Source organism: Bombus pyrosoma, linkage group LG10, assembly GCF_014825855.1.
Source record: "Bombus pyrosoma isolate SC7728 linkage group LG10, ASM1482585v1, whole genome shotgun sequence".
NCBI classification, from domain to species: Eukaryota; Metazoa; Arthropoda; class Insecta; order Hymenoptera; family Apidae; genus Bombus; species Bombus pyrosoma.
This window is the reverse complement of record NC_057779.1, coordinates 3,513,765-3,526,842: the sequence shown is the minus strand read 5'-3', so window position 1 is coordinate 3,526,842 and position 13,078 is coordinate 3,513,765. Positions and strand designations below refer to the sequence as shown.

The following is a 13,078-nucleotide window of genomic DNA, read 5'->3' as shown; positions in this document are numbered from 1 at the left end:
ATCTAAGTACTGGTTTGAAGAACCCGAGGGATAGTCACAGTGGTTGGTTTGAAAGCAACATATTTCTTACTAACCATGAAGTTTCTACTAGAGATATCTTAATTGACTGTTGAATTGAGCTAATAATAGAACGTCTGTTACATGCAACATATACATAGTTTAGGTACTATTTAGCAATGCTAATATAATGTAGAATATATTTTCGCATACTCGGTTTGGGCAGACTATGTTATTTATCTAGATATAGTTTATTATTCTAGGATTAACAAAAAAGAAAAATTCGAGACCTATCAACGTTTTTATTTGATGCAATTACATATTCGTTAAGTTAAACGTTCGAGACTTTTCTCAATAAAAGTAAAAATTTAATGGTGAAATTTCGCTTGATTCGTCAATGACCCAGTTGAAAGTCACAAATATTGGCACAGTGCAAAAATTCGTGCCCGGTTCCAATAGACGTCGCTCAATTATTTGTCCGCGAGTCGCATTTGTAGTCGTGCGCAAGCTTTATAGCGGATAAAAAGAGCGATATTCAGGTGTTGCTTCAACAGAAGACTTTTGCGCGTTGATAGTTTTTGCATTGCAAAAAAGCATTCCGAAAATGAGCGAAGAAAAGATTCATTTGCGTCGTGTCATGCTCATGAATTACGGAAAGGAATCATTCTTTCATACACAATGACTTGTGCTTAATTTATTGCGAAATAATTTCCGATTTCCAACTGAAGAAGTTGCAGGGAAGGTCTTTTATCGCGCGAAGAATTGATGCGCCGTCTTGGTAAACGTCCTGAATGTTTTTTAGTTGTCACCGTTATATTCTTAGAGCGCGACATTTTCAAAATCTTTTTTTTTTTACATTGTAATAATTGTCAAAATACCATCTGCTGTTGGGATAAGAATCGAATATCGCTCTTTTTATTCGCTGTAAATTTTGCATGTGCAACAACAAATGCGTCTTGTAGAAAAATAATTTAGTAACATCCATGGGAATCCAGCAGGAACTTTTCCGCTGATTTAATATATATACTTCAATGTCTAGAATCGATTTAGAAATATTAATTTTGGTTTAATACTTCTCAAAATATTCAATCTCGTTAAGTGATACGTTTTAGAACAGGGAATACGTAGTTGGTAATGTAACAGGCGTCGTCCAGACGTTCTAAACTGTTAAAGGGTTAAGCATCAATTAATCAATTTCGAACATAGCGAAGTTTTTTATTTAACTACAGAGAAACTAAGTAACAGAAAGTCTAGCTTGACAAATATACTTCTCCTGTCAACGATAAGTGTGTCGAGTTAATTACTCAAGTGCAAACATACTACATGTTTTCATCTCGGCAAGAAAAAGTTAATCAATAAAATATCCAACGCATGCTTCTAAAATACATGTATTTCTGTCAACAGCGTTGAACATTAATTAATCAAATTCAAACAAATAACAATTTTTAAGCTAACTGAAAAAAGAGATCTAACATTTCTAATTTAAGAAATCTTGAGTTTCATAAACTTAACCGAAACAACGTGTGCTTCCTGGAAAATATACTTCCTGTCCACAGTAATCGTCTAAATACAAACACATCGAAGTGTTTAATCTAGCTAAATAAAAAAATAATAAATAAAGACAAATAAAAATAATCCACACAATATCTAACTTAAAAATACACTATACTTTACAACTTAGAACAAAGATATATGAATTCTTCCATCCACAACATCTCAAAGCCAAGTAACGTATTTACGAACATTTCATTTCAAAATCTAATCTTCTTCAAAATTTCATAATATGTTTCTATGTGATAAAGACCATAAGCTAACTAGAATTTCGGAAATGGATTCTAAACACGGAGCAAAGCTCCGAAAACGAGATTCGTCGACAAAGACGCGTGGTGCACGCATCATGACAAAGAACATCGTTTCTGGAACTCGAAGGGGAACTCGAAACACGTCTGAGTCGATGACACGCGTGCCGTCGAATTCAAGCCCCTATGGTGAACGGGAGATAATTTGCCGCAAAGGGGCGAACCTTTCGATTGCATCGATAATGAAATTCGCTAAGTTGCCTCGACGGCGAACTGAGACACACTGACTAACAGCGATCTTGGAACGTAGTTATTAACCCTTTTACATACGAGTGCGTCTTTAACTGTGTTTATCTAGCAATCGAGCATTTTAGACGAGAAATATGTAAAAGAAATCTGTAGCAAAGATATTGAGTATTAGATAGATGTTGAAGGGAACATGTTGTGTTGCGTGCAGATTTGATGCGTGTTATTCGGATAATACCTTACAATAACACATTTCCTATTTGGGAGAATATTGCATATCAAAGTTGTGAAAATGTATTTTATGGAAATTTTATTCATGCCCTATCGGCTTAATAATATATTTTCTGTACAAAATGAAATAATGTAGGCGAAATACTGCGTTTCGTGCAAATTTTTCCGGAATATCTGATGGTAATAACATATTTTTCATTTGAACGAAATTACATAATGTAGAGTGCCAGGGGAAATATAATTTTATTCACATCGTTCGAAGATAATAATATATAATGATATTGTTTCATTTCTGTGTTCACGTTCAAATTTTGATATTTGGTAAGAGCAACTCTTGAAAATTATTTTTCTTCTGATCCATGAATGACGATAAAATAAACTCAGTCGTATAAAATGCGATCTGTAGAGGAGACATGCATGTAATTAAGCACAATTGAAGCAAGACTAACAACAAGACAGCATTAAGAGCGAAGACGAAACGCAGTGAATACAGGGCAAGAAGCAAGAATATGACAAGTACTTATAGTTCGTCACGCAAGTATCTTCCCACAAAGATAAATATTCACAATCAGTAAAATTTATAGCGTAACGATAGAAGCTACAAATCACTGAGAAATAAAATATACGTAGAACAATAATAAAGATAATAAAATTATTTATCACTTATGATCTAATCACACATTTTATATTTTAGCGCCGCTTACTATTTTTAATTCTATTGTATATTTTATTTTCCTTTACATACCATTTAACTTCATATTTTACTTTTTATCGGCAAAATCTTGGATAAATTCGCTGAAATAAAGGTACGATGTCATTTATTCGACGACACTTGTTCGTACAGAGTTAAGATTTAAAGAGTGAGATACTCGCGATCGATCAATCGTAACTACCCAAGATCCACTATCGAGAGAGTTGGAGGAACTCGCGAGCGTTCGCCTGTCGTCTTTCATTGAGAACGAATGCGACCGGGACGAGGTTATCGGGGTCGAACGTAATTCACGGTGACGCTGGCACGAATATCGCATTAAGAACGCCGCCGTCTAGGCTCGCTTACTGGTCACTAGGCCAGGCGAAATAAACGCTTCTTGCTTTTCGCTTTCTCGAGTCGGCGAGTCTGACTGTTTGGGTGCGTAGGATGATTCGAAGTAATGACTTTAATAGATCGCGTTTGATGGATTCGAGAGAAGTCAACGATCGTTTATCGTCGATAAAAGGAAGACGTTCGGGGCTATGTGGTTTATTCGCTCCAATTTCGGTGAACGATGTACTTGTTTAGATCAAATATTAATTATACAGATATTATATATACTATTTTCTGTATAATGTATGCCATGTGTTATTATATCCAGTGAAACTTATTCCACGGATTACGGTTTCAATAAAAATTTTGTTGTTATTTCTGTATTTAAAGGTAGGATCACAATAGCTATTATTTTATTCTTTGGATAAATCTATCACACCGTTCCGAGCCGAAAAACCTTTATTGCACTTTCTTACATGGACTAGGGATAAAAACGAAAGAATATCTGAAATCCATCGATTATATCTAGAACTATTTTCTAGTTACTATTCATTGTAACTAGCGCATGTGCATATGGATGGCGAGCGCGAACTCGCGTTGTCATTTTCAACAAATTTTGTTCATTTATAAGCGAAAGGACTATAATCATTTAGATTCTTAACTATCCTAAGATTAATTCTGTACTTTCAATTTCGTGCTACGATCTTTCCTAAAAGTTTAGGAATATAGAAATTCTAAGATGATTGGAGAGCACGGAAGAGTTAAACGACTCGTAGGAACATTATAAAAGAACAGTTCAACATAGCGAAAAGTGAATTTACGTTACAATGGATTCAGAACAAACCACATATAAACAGAATCAATCATCTAATCGACTGCACCGATGAATTTTTGTATTTACAATCCAGTAGGGAAATCGCTTCGCGATAAAGTAGTTTCTTTGAAACTCTTCGTTCGATTTCTATTAAGGAGATAAGTTTGTGCTCATCGTTCTAGAACAGCCATCGTATATTTGCATTTCGAAGACGCTTCCCAACGTAAACGGCTTCCATTTCGAAATTGATTTCGCCGGTATTGCGGCTTCGTCAGAAGCATATTGATACAGAATTTTAATTCTTCGAGTAAATAGCGATTCGAGCCCATAACTCTTTATTATTCCACCATGCCTTCCATTTAAATTCTACATTTGATGTCGACTAGCTTTCTATAAACAAGTACACAGGATCATGAGACTATTCAAACATTTATATGTGACCTTTTATGAGCCTACTGCGTGCGCTACAGAAACGTGAAATTCCATTAGCGCTATAACGAAACTCGACTGTCGTCATTGTATCGGTAACGTTGAAAATAAATTTGAAAATGTAAATAGAAATTACAAGACACTTAGTGGAAGTATATGTGTCGTACAGATATTCTTAAACCTTAAATATTCAATATTCAATATTCAATATTCATCCTTAACACATATTATATGTCTAAGATATGTTAAGACATTAATTATTTTTCGTAAATATCTTGTGTTGCCTCATTACAGTGCTAGTAAAATTTCAAAATGTTTTATATAGCACACAGTATACGAACATAAAGATTCTGTACGGTGAGTGTTTCATGATTCAGTGTATCCTTGGCGTCTCCAACCTCGATATATTTTCTTTTCTTGCCGACTGTTGGCTAGAATTTCAGTTTCGTCAAATTGAATCTCCGTAGCTGGACGACGTTCTGCCACGGTAAACTTCGCACACGTAGTTCGTTTTATAGGCGCATCTCTGTTCTCTTGTTTTTGTTACCTGCACTGGATAACGCGGTGCAAAAACAAGTCGAACGGTATCAATTCGAGCGCGAATTTCCGTAGCTACCAGGAAAATCCTACGAAACGAACGACCAGCTCTCGTTGGTTCATTAAAACGTGAAACGGTAAACAAATAAGATGTGAAATGCTTGTAAAACGATGCGAGAAAAAATATTGGAAGATCCCCTGGATGGACGCGTTAAACGTGTCATTGGAAAAACTCGTTGTTGGTTTTTTTGTGATAATGAAATATTTCCACGTTGATAGATTTATAAACGGCTTAAAGTATCGATGATATGATTAACAACATTATTATGTTTGAATTAAAATTTTCCGCGCCTTGAAGCAGACATGTAGCATTATCGCGATATTTCAATTTCTATAAAATTTTAAAATTTCAGTAGAAGAAAAAATAGTGACGGAAAAATCACGAAACGATTATTTATGCGTAAATTACAAAATGAAATTATGAAATAACGAATTATGAAATGAAAAACTGAAACTAAAATACTGTATCAAGACAACGGTTAGCTCTTAGTAACGACCGTCCTTAAATTGAAAGAAAATACCCAATTTCTCCCGGAGTGTGAAATATTTTACATCGGATTAATACACATTGTTATTAATAAACTACTTTGTATGCACAGAAATAAATCGGGACAAGGTTCCTAACCGCAAGGGTGGCTATGTTACATCGTATTTTGTTTCGAAGCAATCCTCTCTTTTGGGGCTGATTCGAAAGCTACTGAATCTTTGATAGGACTTCGTGTCGTTACTTGGGATACAGAAGGGAAATAGATTTAATACCATGCCTAGACGTCCCTCCCAGACTACAAACGGTGTCTTAGAGTTCCCTTCCACGCCTCACTATTAGTATTCTCTGCCTTCAACTATATCCGCCTTCCTTTCTGTCCTACCCTTCGCGGACTATCCCGCAGATGCGGAATTTTTACTACATCCCCGCAGTGTAGATCCCGACGAGGAGGGTTCGTACGGCGTTGCATTAAAGGCGAACGCTGTTTAAAGCCGACCTAACCACCGAGAATACCCATCGAACCAACCAAGTTCTCGTATAAGAAAGTCGTCGATCGACTTTCACACCGTCACGCTTCACTTTGTTCAACTTGATCGTTTAGGATGTTCTTATGTGTCGTTTGAATCTTATCATTTAATTCTTTAACATTTCCTAGATGGGTGTTTCGTTTAACAGAGACCAGAAGGATACAATAGCATGGACTGTAATTTACTCAAATTTGAAAAAAGACAGATTAAACATAATCCTTAGAGTAGAATACGAAGAAGAATATGGTAAGTTAATTATCGTTGATTTTCTGATTTTTGTATTTTATTCGATGATTAAGAGAAAGTATCGCAATACAATGAAGTTGAAATGGGAAATAACACTTTTTAGAAATGAGTGATAGATTTACGAAGGTTTATAGAAATTTAATGGTATAATTGATCGTGTGATGGATCAATATTTTTGGAACATTCGAAAGGGTGGCGGAGAATTGTTTGTAATCTCAAAATGAAATAAAATTACAGTTTTGATAATGTGCGAGTGTATTGACAGGACAAATCATTTAAAATCTCAAATTTAGGAATTGTTTCACCTGACTTCTTACATTTTTCATACGTGATCTGTTTCATGATATGAACGTTTGATGATGCATCTAAGACTGTGTCAATATAATAAAAAACCTATTACAATGCTACAAGTTTATTGAGTGTACATATGAACTTTGCTTGCGAAGAAAGAACGATTATCGATTAAATTGTTAGTATAAGTGACAATACAAGAAAAAACATGGTTTCAAATCAAAAGAATAGCATCTTGCCTGTCTGAACCATGAAGCCTGGCATTACCCAGATAAGAAACGCCAGTAAAAGAGAACAGTGCTCGAAAACTAGAGTCCTTGAAGCTTTTACGACTCCGTTCTTAGTGAAACTATCGGGAATTTCAGTCGGCGCTAGAGATCTTCGCTTCTCGCAGTTAGATCAACAGCTAAGAGCCGTGTAACTTAAACAAACGACACCTGAAAACACACTTTGGCATTGTCGTGTGTCTCGACGAGGCAGCACACAGCGACCAGCTACGACTAGGGTAACAAAAATCGACTGGCAACCTGAGCGTAAACTTCGACACGCTCCTCAGACACACTCGAGCTAACAAAAGGCCAAAGAAGCTTCCACGAACATCTCGTCGATTTTTCCACGATTTTTCCTTCCATAAAAGAAATAGAAGATCGCCATTCGCGCACATATTCTACGTTTACATACTCTCTCTCTCTCTCTCTTTATCTGCCTCTCTGTCTCTGGAGTTTTCTACGTTAGCTTCTTCTGATGCATCTTTCATAGCCAAAGACTTAGCGTGTGTCCCGCATTAAAGCGTCGCGCGCCTAATTTCGCATTCAGATTGTCATTTTCGCGTTGCAACGCAGCGTCTCGCGACACTCGTAAATGGAACCTATTACGGGTCTGAGCAACGCATGCAACAAAACTCTTTAATCTTGACGTTCAAAGGCCCCTCCTCATCCTACTTTTCTATGCAAAATACGAAACAGCAACCGTAAAACCGTTTCCCGTTTAATGAACGGACATCTCGGTCAGCAACAAAAACAAAAGAAGAAAGAGAAGAAAACACCTGGCTTTAAAAACGTAGCAACAATCTAGAGAACGAGAGAAAGAGAGGCCAGGCAGAGGGTCTAATAACGAAATTAATATCCGCGTTTCCAACGGATGATGGCTCGAGTATCGCGTTATTACGTTCAATTGAACCGCGTTACGTGGAACATCGCTCCGGTATATTTTTCCTTTTTTTTTTCCTCTTCGTTTTTTAAGAAGCTCGTCCTTTAATGGGTCTACGATGTTCGAACACGAGAGATCGGTCGGAGATTTAATAACTACAGCTCATCCGATGCACCGTTATAATTATTTAGTTCTTTATGTAGAGATAACGAGCAAAGAGATAACGAGATTATACTGTTTTGGTTTAAAAGTAAAAATCGCATCTTACACAGAAGTTAAAGGACAGGTTATCCAGGACATTTTTCTTGTCTCTGGAATGGTATTCTTAGTTTGAAGAAAGGGAAGAGGACGGTTACCACGATACGTGGAAATAGGTTCTCGTATTCCCTGGGCGATAAAAGAAACAGGTGAATTCGATTTCCCATAAAACTTTAAATTTCCATGTCACACGGCTTTCTTTCCTCGGAATGCTTGGAATGTTTGAAAACGTTTTTAGTCTTTCATTGCCTAGGCGTATAACAAGTGGGCGGTAAAACGAACCGGTAGTTTCAGGATTTAATGTGTGCAAGTTTCTTTAATGGCTAGGAAACGCGAGTTGTGCCTGCTCGAATTCAGGAAGTATTTAAGGAGCCATCAAACACGAAATTCGCACATAGAAATTAGGGTAAAAGTGGGAATCTCGAATTTTATTAACAAGAAACGTAAAGTTTAGAAGTTTCATCACGAATTGGGAAAAGATTAACGATGACCAGGAAGTTATCGATTACTTTGATAAGTGATTCTTTCTGAAACTTTTTTTTTATTATTGCAATGGAATTTATATAGGTATTTTAATGCATAAAGATATGGTCCATCGTAGAAGAGAATGATAATTATTCAGAGATAAACTGATGGGTTGAACGAACACACATATATAATATTATCTACTCTTTATATCGCTAGGCTTTTTTAATAGATGATCACTGCTGTATAATCATATCTTTGCTTCAATAAATCTTCAATTTCATAAGCTCTGCAAAAGTTATCGCGAAATGTCTTTTACTACGAATAACAAATTTCATTATTTGAATATGAAACACTTCGATTTTAAATTTCGTTATAGCTATCATGATTCCATTTCACTCGAAACGTTTGTTTCAATTTTCCACATAATAATTGAACGCCATATACACTATATACGGCATAACATACACAAATAGTTCAAATATAATTTTAATCTGAATATGAACAAAAAATATTACTTATTCGTTTATAAGAGTCTTACATTTCATACCTCCGTGTTTCAACAGCATGTAGGAATTCTACGAGCACGAGAACTACGTGTAACTTGGTAATTCGACCGATAGGTTCTATCTACAAGAAGGCAACGATAATCACGTGACCATACGACACATGCGTGGCATTATCAGTTTCTTCACAGACGTATTTTTCTGCGAACAGTCGAATATGTATACACATTATCTGTACGTAATTTTAAAGAGACAGTGCATCGAGATGCAATTACTTTTCATGCTAGTTCCGCCATCACGTGACATCATCTTCAAGTAAACGATAGTATATACCAAGCACGTAATGTGATCATATGATGTACAAGTGTCTCATTACGGTCTTCAAGGTTTCTCTATTCTAATTAGAAAGAAAGAAACTCCATATATGGAGTTATTTTTCATTTGCGAAAAAATTATATTAAGTTTAAAACCTTCAAATATTAAATATAATATATATACACATTTGGTGAATGGTATTAGTGTAATGTTTGCTAATCTTCTCTTTTGCGATAGACAAATAATTTACGATTAGATACATTTCATAGAAAGACATTTTTGATAGGATTAAAATTATTGTTATCAGTTAGAGCGCTCTACTATAAAGAAAGTTTCCTGTTGAAAATAACTGTGATTTTACGTAGTAGAAACGCAAAATAACAGCTCAGAACTATACGTACCATTTAATTAACCGAATCTGAATGTACTGCGTTCACTAATTCGAATAATTTGAAAATGGATTAACATTTTTCCGTAATTAAAGTACATGCGTCTTAACTAGATTTTCCGGTAGCACATTTTGTTATACTACGGTTAAATATAACATACGTATGTCAAAATGTACCTCTAGAACGAGAATCATATGATATGGAAATATATTTTTTGAATATAATAATATCATCGTATTTGGAATAAAAATGTTGATTTAAAAATCTAATTAAAACATTTCGTGCTGTACATAAAATATCGTAAGATATCACGTATTTTCTACAGGAATATTTGAACCTCTCAGAAATCAGACTGATTAACTCTACCTTCTGCAAATTTCTCAATCTCCATAAGCTTTTTATTGGAAAAAAATTCAAAGAAAATTATTTAAAAATTGTAAGATTCGACATATTTTTCTTTATTTTCCAACCTATACAGTTAATCAATATTAATTCTAAGCATCTCGATATTTTGTCTTTCGATTCTTTTCATTTTGAACAAGTAGAAGATAGTCGTTTATGCTACAAATCAACATCATCAACTGTTAAAATTTTTCCATCAAAATGTTTCAATCTTAAGCGATGGTATTCGTTCTACCGCATTATACAGCGAATGGATAGAAAACACTTTCCCAAATCATTTTATCGAAACGCGCAAAAATCAAAATGCAACTATTCTGTTTGCACGTAGCATTGCTTAAACAACTCAATCGATACACCATGTGCGATAACAGTAGCGAATATATTAATCTAATATATAGCTAACGAAGATACTGAAACGCACACACGTATTATATAATCAAGCGTCGCAAATAGCTTATTGTATATGAACCACTTGAAACAAAACGTCGAATGGCAACCGCGAAGAGTTAAGCCCGGGAATATTCAAACGATCGCGGAGACTAGCTACCAACTGCTCGATATTATACGCATTCATAATTCCAGGAATAAATTTCAGTGAGGAAAGCGGGACGAAATTGCGTCAGACAGATAACAACAGAGCGCGATATGTAGGCATTTAAAAGGACCGCGCTTGTTTACACTCTGGCCGAGCCGACGTACACACATGGCTCTTGTCTCTTTTTGCCAGGCGAGAATTACGCCGACGGCCAGACGCTTCATGTAGAGACATCTCTACACGAGTTTCATTCAGTCATGCGACAACACGGAAATTTCCTATTGATACAGTTATTTTGAATTTTTCCTTTCGTTAGTCAACAGGGATAGAAGATAAACAATAGATCATTTCAACATACCAGTGAAGAAAAACAGTCGATTCCAAGAAGCCAGCAGTTGAGTTGATACTTCAAACCAAACACACGAACACGTAACCTTCAACGGAACAGCTTTCTAAGAAATGTTACCCTCGTTGTTGGGACAAGATTCGTTGCTGGATGGTCAAGTCCGTTTTCCTATAAGCCGCCCACTGATCTTTCCTTTCTTCCCAGATTCACTATCTTTCCTCTTCTCTCTTTACCTGTTTCTTTCACACGTTCACACGGAAAAACGTCACCCAAATGTTCATGCCAGGACGCATAGTAGTTTTCCGCTCCCTTCTGTTCTTTCCACGCGTCCCGTCCTCGTTCCGTTGCAAGACGCACGAGCACACACGGCTGTCACGCGACGCACTTTAGGCGCGATCACGACGAGAATCACGGTATATAATACGCGCACGATCAACAACACAACTAAGCACGTTCGTCTCGATATTATTACAAGCTTAGAGTATAAACGATACGAAAAGAGACGAGATTCTGCGTCACCGCGGTCACGAAACGAACAGAGTTACGTCTCGGCTCATCTTTGTCTTTGGAGGTTAGGTTCGAGTATCTGGCGTCTCTTTCGCTCGCTCGGAAATGCACGCGTATACAGACACTTGGCCTCGCGATTAGTTTCGAACGGTTCTGACGACGACACTCAGACAGCATGCACCACCGCGACGCGAGAACACGACCGACTGCGCTCGTCTCTAGCTCGGTAGAACCGGCGAAAAACTACGAGAAAATCCAGCCATGCTGACTGCGCGACCGGCGTCAGACTGCCGCGAGGACAGAGCGGGGATTCAGTTGAGTGGCATCGCCCGACAAGCGGGGTCCCCCTCCTACTGCTTCACTCGACCGCCGGACTCTCGTCCCTTCCCTCTCTACGAGTTCCACGCGTTTCTCCTCTCGTCCCTACGACCCTTCCCGCCCCACTACTTTGTCGTGTGGCGCGCCCCTTGCGTCGCCTCGCGAACTTCAACCGAGCTACCTATCCCCACCAAACGTCTGGCCAAGCAGTGAAAGAGAGTCAACGCGAGGAAGAGAAGCACGCACACGCCACGTATAAGAGAGAGATGGATGGAACGAGAATGCGGCGCATGCGCAGTACATCAGTCGCGGCACGCGGTCGCGCCCAAACGCATCTTCTCGCGATTCTCATATTGATGTACTACGCGCTTGCACTCACGGCGAAGCGATTGGGTGCCTCGCGAATACCGAACGTCTCGTACGTGAAGGATGAACGAAGCAGCATCTCGTTAAGAAATCGCTGCCAGATATACAACCGCTAAGCACCTTCGGTTGAGTTACTTTGAAAGCGTTCAAGAATTCGATCAGCGACAGATCACCGACACGCGTGACAAGGAGTTGAATATCCTGTTCTGTTACCGTCTACGCGCGGTAAAGTCGTATGTTATATAAAGTATCGTACATATAGTGTAACAGCAAAGGTATCAATGTTATCGTATTTATTTCTTTATCGGGGTTCGAGTGAACTCGATTTGCGAAAGGCGTAACTGGTTCTATATGAGCAACAGCCTTTCCATTCATTTCTTATTTTTGTTAAGATAAGCGATATTTACTCGAGAACAAACTAACGTGCCGATTCACATGCATCTTTCACGCGATAAATTGCGATGCATCCAGTCACAGACAATTGATTACACTTTCGAAGAAGATACACTGGAAGTCTCCACGTATCCGCAGCTTCCTCCGAGACCGTACTCTTGCACGCCCCGAACCGTACTCCAACCCCTCGGGTCGTCCTTAGAAAACATTTTTCCCTTTTCCATTCGAAACCGGAGCAACCCTTCATCCTCCAGTCCCATCGTTGAATTCTTCAACGATACAATTTCCGGCGCGGTGCACAGTGGCCTCGCGAGCTTCGCGCCGCGAAACGAGTCCATGGAAAATGACGCTTCTAGAACGGGGTTAACTAATGAATTCCGGCGCGGTTCTATGCCGGCTCCTCTGCATTTCGAGGTCTTATCACCGGTTGGAAATCAGCCT

The 13,078-nt window shown here is 37.8% G+C and overlaps 1 protein-coding gene across 4 annotated transcripts in view; it reads right to left on the bottom strand.

Moving 5' to 3' along the window:
• Window positions 1–13,078, bottom strand: part of LOC122572116 (bifunctional heparan sulfate N-deacetylase/N-sulfotransferase) — a 367,071-nt gene that overhangs the window by 150,446 nt on the left and 203,547 nt on the right. Inside the window, exon 1 of one of the 4 annotated variants that reach the window (XM_043736714.1) lies at window positions 11,066–11,863. The exons of 1 other annotated variant lie outside the window; for it this stretch is intronic. The gene's annotated coding sequence lies outside the window, so the exon portion shown is untranslated. Of the gene's footprint in view, window positions 1–3,018; window positions 3,039–9,110; window positions 9,193–11,065; window positions 11,864–13,078 lie in introns of those variants that run through there. 2 more of the 4 variants (XM_043736716.1, XM_043736717.1) reach the window with 2 other exon arrangements.